General features: G+C 41.9%; 1 pseudogene; it reads left to right on the plus strand.

The window, feature by feature from the left end:
• The first annotated feature begins 6,708 nt into the window (after positions 1-6,708).
• Positions 6,709-6,863, plus strand: LOC140706136 (U1 spliceosomal RNA; annotated as a pseudogene).
• The last annotated feature ends 491 nt before the right edge of the window (positions 6,864-7,354 follow it).

Raw genomic sequence — 7,354 nt, forward strand, 5'->3', positions numbered from 1 at the left:
AAAGGTGTGGCCTGATTGTTGGCCCTGCTGGCACAGAGGAAATATGAATCATGTAGAATCCATCTTCACTTTAGGTACTGAACAAGAAGTTAAAACATTGGTGGCTCATGAGCACAGCCGCAGTGTCCATTGCTGCCCCAACCCCGGAATAATGATGTGAGCCAAGATATGGGTTAAAATATGGGCCACTTTATTGATAACATCAAATATGAGATGGCTATCCTTTGAGTAAAAGAGGGGGCCTGCTGTAGTGCGGAAACAGGTGAACTGTAAGGGTATACTGATACCCCTCAATCAAGAAATGGGTGAGTCCCTGGCCCCAAGTTCCAGCTGTCTCCAGACAGCAAGAACCTGGCCAGCCACTAATAAACAGCCCCAGACCTCAAGCCATCTTTCTCTGATAACTGTTGGTCCAGAAGTGGCCCAGCACATCCTTTCACCACAGACACTGTAATTGCACAATCTGCAATTCCGGGAGGTCAGATGCGCTGTTGGCTTACCAGATATTATAATTGGGACACACAAAAATTACCTGTTATTTCCACACTACCTGCCACAGCATAGGGACTAGCCATGCTATGTCCCATACCCACCACAGAGCTTGACAAGCAAGCCCCCTTTGATGACATCAAAACATTTCAAAACTTGTGCCAGTGGGCATCCTTAACTAAGTAGTTCCTCCCGGAGCCTCACCAGGCTAACCGAGGGAAAAATTGTGGATCACACAGATCCGAGGCCGCCGCCGCAGATGCCTCTACTTACCTTATGTTAATGCCCAGCTGGGCCTACTTAACTTCAGCAGTACTCCCATAGCCTTGCCTGGCTAACCAAGGACAAATGAAGATTGTAAGGATCCGAGGCCACCGCCGCAGATGCCTCTACTTACTTAGTGCTAATGCCTGGACGGGTAAATACTATTGATCACACAGATCTGAGGCCGCCACCGCATCCACCTCTACCTACCTTATTTGGATGCCTGGCCGGGCTTTGCTAACTTCAGCAGTCCCCTCAGAGCCTTGCCAGGCTAACTGGGGACAAACTGAGGATGATATGGATCCGAGGCTGCCGCCACAGATGCCTCCATTTACTTCATGTTAATGCCCGGCCGGGCTTTGTTAACTTCAACAGTCCTCCCAATATCCTCATCAGGCTACTGACAAAGGTTGAGGATGACAGATCTGAGGCCGCCATTTACCTTAAGCTAATACCCATCCGAACCTCGTTAACCTCAACAGTCCTCCTATAGCCTCGCCAGGCTAACTAATGATAATTGTGGAATATAAAATCCACCTGCCTTCAACCACCTTACCTTAAAGATCTTATACAACATAAGTCGGACCCCAAACTGTATATTAAAAAGGGGGGGCTTGCATATCTTAGTGCACTAAACCGCCTAACTGAGGCTATACCTGAATGGGAAATTTATATAATCTCACAGTGAGCTCTGGGAAATGTCCCATCACTAGCCACAACTTTAATTCAGCTGGTTCCCTTTTCCAGGGGACTTCCCCCAACTGTTCTGCTTGTTGTTACTTCCTACCTCTTTTTTCTGATGCTGTGCACCAGCTTTGAAACAATTTACATTTGAGTGCTGTCAACTGCAGGTAATGAAATTTACAAGGTCTGCTAGCACAGGATCCCCTGGAATTAAACTGGAAACACAGCAGGTGGGGCTGAACCACCTGCCCCATGCTAGGTTGGGCAAGTTCTGTAGATGTTGCCTTCCTATTTAGGTGACACTAAACCTATTACCTGAGTTAAGTCTGCTAGGAGTCATGTGCTGGAGCCACAGCCCAGGCTGTGGCTCATCCCAGTTCAGGTTCAGCTGTATACCACTCTGCATCCAGAATGCCTGATCATACCACAGCCAAGCCTGTCCCTCAAAATCCATATCAGCCCTATAAACTATATCCAAATATTGCAATAGGGAATACGCTCTCCAGGGTTGAGCTTTAACAACAACGCCCACATATGTCAAAAACCCAGGGAACAATTTTGTCCCAGGTCCTGTCTAGCTTTTTCCTTTTGCGTCTTTTCTTCTCTTCTTTGTCTTCCTTTCCAATATCCTTCTTATCAATTTGTCTATTGAGAAGGTCAAATATGTCTACATATTTGCCTTTCAAATCTCCTTTATGTTGAGCGTTAAATGGTCTCCCAAAGGCATGGAGTAATCTCCATATGGCAACACCACTAGTGGCACTGTATTATACCCTGTGTTAGGGATTGCCTCCATAGCAGAAATCTTCTCCTGAAGGTCCCATCATACTGGCCAGGACTCCTCATCTGAAGAAGACTGTGGAGGGGACACTTGCAGTGCTTGCCTTTTCTTAGCCAGCAGTTTCCCCTTTGTATTGCCACGTCCCTTGCGTGGTGTCATTGTTAACTACCTAAGGGTCTATGACTCTAATAGCTGTGCAGCAAGGTTAAGATAGACAGTCCCTGGCTACACTTAGACCTCCAACCCAATACCTTCTTAATCAGCTGCAGAGATACAGAGAGCTATAAAACCCCAGGTATGTCTACGCAGTCAGTTACCAAAACCACTAAGCTAACCTATAACTACCTACAATCAGGATACCCACAGCACCTGCTGTTATCTTTGTCACCTTTGTTAGATGTAAAATTACTAACCAAAATCAATTTGCAATAATCTAATTTTAAAATTTCAATGTATTAAGGAATAAATTGTAATAAATACCCTATTCCATAAATTTGATATAAATGATTAATTAGCTGTAATTAAATTAATAATCACCTTATAAAATAAGGAATTCAATTATTATGTAATTATAAGTAACTTAATGAAATTTTATCCAAAATTATTCTCGTTATATATGTGTATCTATATAGCTACATACTGCACATATACACCTATGCAATAATAAAATATCTTTTATTATTATATACTATTTATTACAATTAAGATGGTTATTTGAATAACAATAATTATAACATATTAAATTAATAACTTCAAACTATGCTTTAAGATTTAAGCCTAAAATGACACGAAGACAAGATTACCAGTGAGGTAGCCCCAAGCCTAAAGGCTAACACGAGTAAACTAGTGTAGGGGGTGTATGAACACAAGAAAACAAAATAAACTTAAAATAATCGAGACCAAACTAAACACAGTGGGTTAAACAACACCTGATCTGCTGCTTTTCTTTCCTTTATTTTCCCCCTACATCTCTTTCCTTTTATTTATGAACATTTTAATTTCTGCCCCCAATCCATCCAGTGTTGGAAACCTCTTCGCCTTCCCCCGTTATAATGCCTCTAAGCTGTTTAAAAAACAAAATAAGCCTTACGTGTGGCGGCATGGATGCTCAAAGTTGTGCCACCACTGTTTAAAACAAAATCAATCTTATCAACAAAGATGTACTTGACCTAAAATAAGTTTACAATAAATCAAATTAATTAAGCAGCAGTTAAGCAGCAAATAATCAAGTTCAAATCCGGAGAGGGAGCCAAATGCTTCCCTCCCTTCCATCATGAAAGAGCTGACACAGCGAACCAATGAGCCAGACAGAGCAATCCTCTCCTGAAAAAGAAGAGGCAGTGCAAAGCACGAAAGCCCCTTAAATACCAGGGCTTTCCTGCCCTTCGCTTAACTCTCGAGAGACTGTAAAACAGTCTCACTCCATCCTAGGTGAGTAGCAAGTATCAATTGCGCTGGCCCAAGGTGATGCCTGTCCAGCGATCTCTGCATTTTGAAATTTGGGAGTGAGCTGCCTTTCCACTCAGTTTATGAGCTGTTGCTATCTGAAAGGAGATACGTATTCCCTGTGATGAAGCATATTTTGCCCCCAACAATAGGATTCCTTCAGAGGTCCACACTTCAGCAACTAAACTTGCAAAATAAGTGTGATTATCCTCCAGAATGTTGAAATTAAAGAAGCACAGATGATAAAAAGCAGGTTCTACAACAAACAGATGTCTTTCAGCACTTGGAGGAGCATTGCTCCTAACTACATGCTAAACATGCCATCTAGTTTGATCCCAGGGCAGCAGAAGTTCAGGATCATAACTGAATGCATACTTCTGAGATTCTGATGGTACCAAACAGTTCCAATATTCATATATGTTTATCTCCCTCACTGTGGCAAACTATCAGATCTAGCATCTCTGTCAGGCGTCTTATCTTTTGCTCATTCAATTTGTTTGTCTGCTTTTAAAAAAAGAAAAAGAAAAAATCATTCTATTTCATTACTTGACTGTCTTTCCAGAAGAAAATGTATTAAATATCTTTGACTTTTAAAATATACCTTCAGGATATGGTTGTCTCTCCTGCATGAAAGTTGTTTCATTTAAAATTAACCTTTCAGCTCATTTAAGTGGCCTTAGAAGGAAGTGGCAAGGTTCTGGAGAATCTTAGGGCTATACAGACACTCTTATTAAACTGTTAGAAGGAAGCCTTGTTGGTAAGCTTTGATCTCAATGCGAGATAATCATTTCTTTGCTCTTTTGTGAAAAAGAAAATGTTGATCATTGGAACAGCTCAAACATCTGTGCAAAGTTTGTAAGTTTGTGATAAAGTCTAACTTTCTCAGTTTATTTTCTCTATGTATCCTTTTAAGTTTGATCTGCTCAAATCCAGATAAGTGCATATTCAGAGGTAGGTAAATGTTTCTGCATCCCATCATATACAAGAAATCATGCACATCAGCATGTGATGTGTATTTTCCTTCCCCAATCCTATGGTGTATAACTTTATTGTTTTTTAGAAAAGCTAAAACAATTACAAAATCATAGATCTATCACTTAGAACATAATTATCTTGAAGATAATTCCATCCAACCCTTTGCTCAGTCCAAGACCAGTCATAATATAATTATAATGAACATATAACTGCAGAGTTGGAAGGAACTCTATGGATCATTGAGTCCAGCCTCTGGCATGCTCGGTGCCTCTCTTAAATAACTTTTCTGAAATAGACCTATTGCCTTCCAACCCAAAGCATAGAACCACATGCATGCATAGCAAATTGCACATGATTTTCTCATGCAGCATATGCATGTGCAGCCCTCAGTGCATGGATGAATCAGAGCATCTGTGGAATGAGTGGATTACCGTATTTTTGCTCCATAAGACACAACTGACCGTAAGACGCACATTATTTTTAGAGGAGGAAAACAGGGAAAATATATTCTGAACCAAATAGTGTAATAAAATATTTAATAAACTATAGCAGAATAACATTTGAACCATGTAAAGTGAACAGAAGTCAACAGTGGCATTAAGAACCATTACCACTGTCATTAACAAATGGAGAGACTTAAAGCTTTGTGTACTCTAGTTTATGTACCAGAAATTTGTGTACCATAAATTTAATTCAAGTACATATAAACCATTATCAGCCAGTGATAAGACCTATACCACTCTACCTATATTTTACATTTCCTTTCATCCACCTCCTCCCCATGCTTATAGAAATGTCTCAATGACAGATGAGATTGTTATGCAACTCTGCTCAGCTACAGCTGAAGCCTATATTAAATTAGAAATGGTTTGTCTGATTTGGCACTGCATTGAGAGGTCCCTTTTAGTTGTGTGGAGGATAAATAGTGGAATTAAACTATTTAACAACTGGTTTTACTTATTTACTTTAGGTTATGCAAAAGAACAGCAACACAAAGCTTAACTTGATCCCATTCACCAGCAGTAGCACATGCTCAGCATAAGACCAAATCTCCATTTTCTGACATAATTGAACGTTTATAGCATGCAAGGCACAACAGGTTAGGCCACACAAAACCATGAACAATGTTCTTGACGAGCCAAAAAAACCTGAATACAAACTATAGTAGCTGAAATCAGGAAGCAGGTACTGTAATCCAGTTAGAAGTCACGAGGCATAGTTAGTTTCCTTGTTGCAACATCCTTTGGAAATACATTCTCTATTAGATGCCCAGAACTAGTTGAAAAGTTTGCAAGTTGAATCCAAATTTTCCATAGAAATGCACTGAAAATTAATTAATGCATTTTAGGGGGGGAAGGTCAGAAACTTTTAAAAACTTAAAAGAAAGTCACTTACCAGGTACTGTAGACTGAGCCTGGCTCTTCACAGTGCCTTGGTAGACCCCAGAACAGCCAAAAAAGAGCCCCAAACAGCTAAAAGCCAGCCGGCAGCTGGCAGCCATTTTGTGCTCTTCTCCGCTCTTGCTCCTGCTCCTTTCCCCTCCCCTCTCCCCATCAAACAGCTGATCGGCGCTGGTCTGAACGGCTTCCCAGGCAGCTTTTAAAGCAAGTACTGGTATGCACGTTTCTACACAAGCAGGTTTCAACTCAAACAGAGCACCTTTTCACCCAAGCACTAACCCCAAACAAACAGCTCTTAAACTAAATTTTACATTTTAGAACAACAATACCAGGCAATCCCAGGTCTCTCTCCCAGCTCTCTAACTGCTTGGACTAGCAAGGAAGCTGACAAGCAGCCTCTTCACTAACTGAAAGTTTGAATTTCCCCACTTTCCCTGCCTTCCCCGCATATTAGGTATACTAATATCTGTGCACTGGAGGATTGTGGGAGGAACATCCAGCCCCTGATGGGGGTCCTGTGGGTCACCCCAAAACACTGAGTAGCTCTCTTGGCCTCTTTCGGGACTGGGGCTGTGCAGCCCTGTTCTGATCAGGAGGTGCAGCTGGGTGGTCATCATGCCTTTGGTGGACAGGGCACAGAAAGTGGCAGGAGGTTCAGGGGCCATTCCAACTCATACCTGGCAGGGCAGATACCATGATCATCAAAGTGGTTTTCCCAGGGTGAGGCTCATCTATTGCACTTTAGATGTGCTGACCCCTGTGATTTCCCCAAATGTGGGAAAATCTATTGCCTAAGTGGGGGATTGTGTTTGTGGTTTCCCCTGATCTTTCTAGAATCACTCTTTCCCCTTTAGTCCTTGGCTGTTTTCACTGTCTGCTGCCATAGGCCTGTTGGCCTTGCTGGTTTTCCAGGTGGGCTCCAGGAAGCAGATCCTAGAAAGCCAGCTGTGCAGAATGGTGAGGTACGAACAGCAAGCAGTCTCTGGTGCCAGTTCAGAGGCCTCCCAGCATGGCAGTGGGAGGCTTCTGGGTGGTGGTGGTTGAACTCTTTTTTACTGTATTTGCTCCATAAGACGCACATACTTTCTCCCCCACTATTGGGGGGGAGTGCATCTTATGGAGTGAAAAATAGAGTACTTCCGTTCTGTTTCATTGCATTCTTGTTCTGTTTGCTCTGCCCTTATGTTTCATTGTATGTCCATTCCAGTTTAACATTTCTAAAATCAGTTGCAAAGGTAATACATGTTTGCCCATTTCCATTCCATGTGTTTTTCTTCATCTTCTTCCAGGTTACATTGCAGGTTACATTGCAGCA

Source organism: Pogona vitticeps, chromosome 3, assembly GCF_051106095.1.
Source record: "Pogona vitticeps strain Pit_001003342236 chromosome 3, PviZW2.1, whole genome shotgun sequence".
Taxonomy (NCBI): domain Eukaryota; kingdom Metazoa; phylum Chordata; class Lepidosauria; order Squamata; family Agamidae; genus Pogona; species Pogona vitticeps.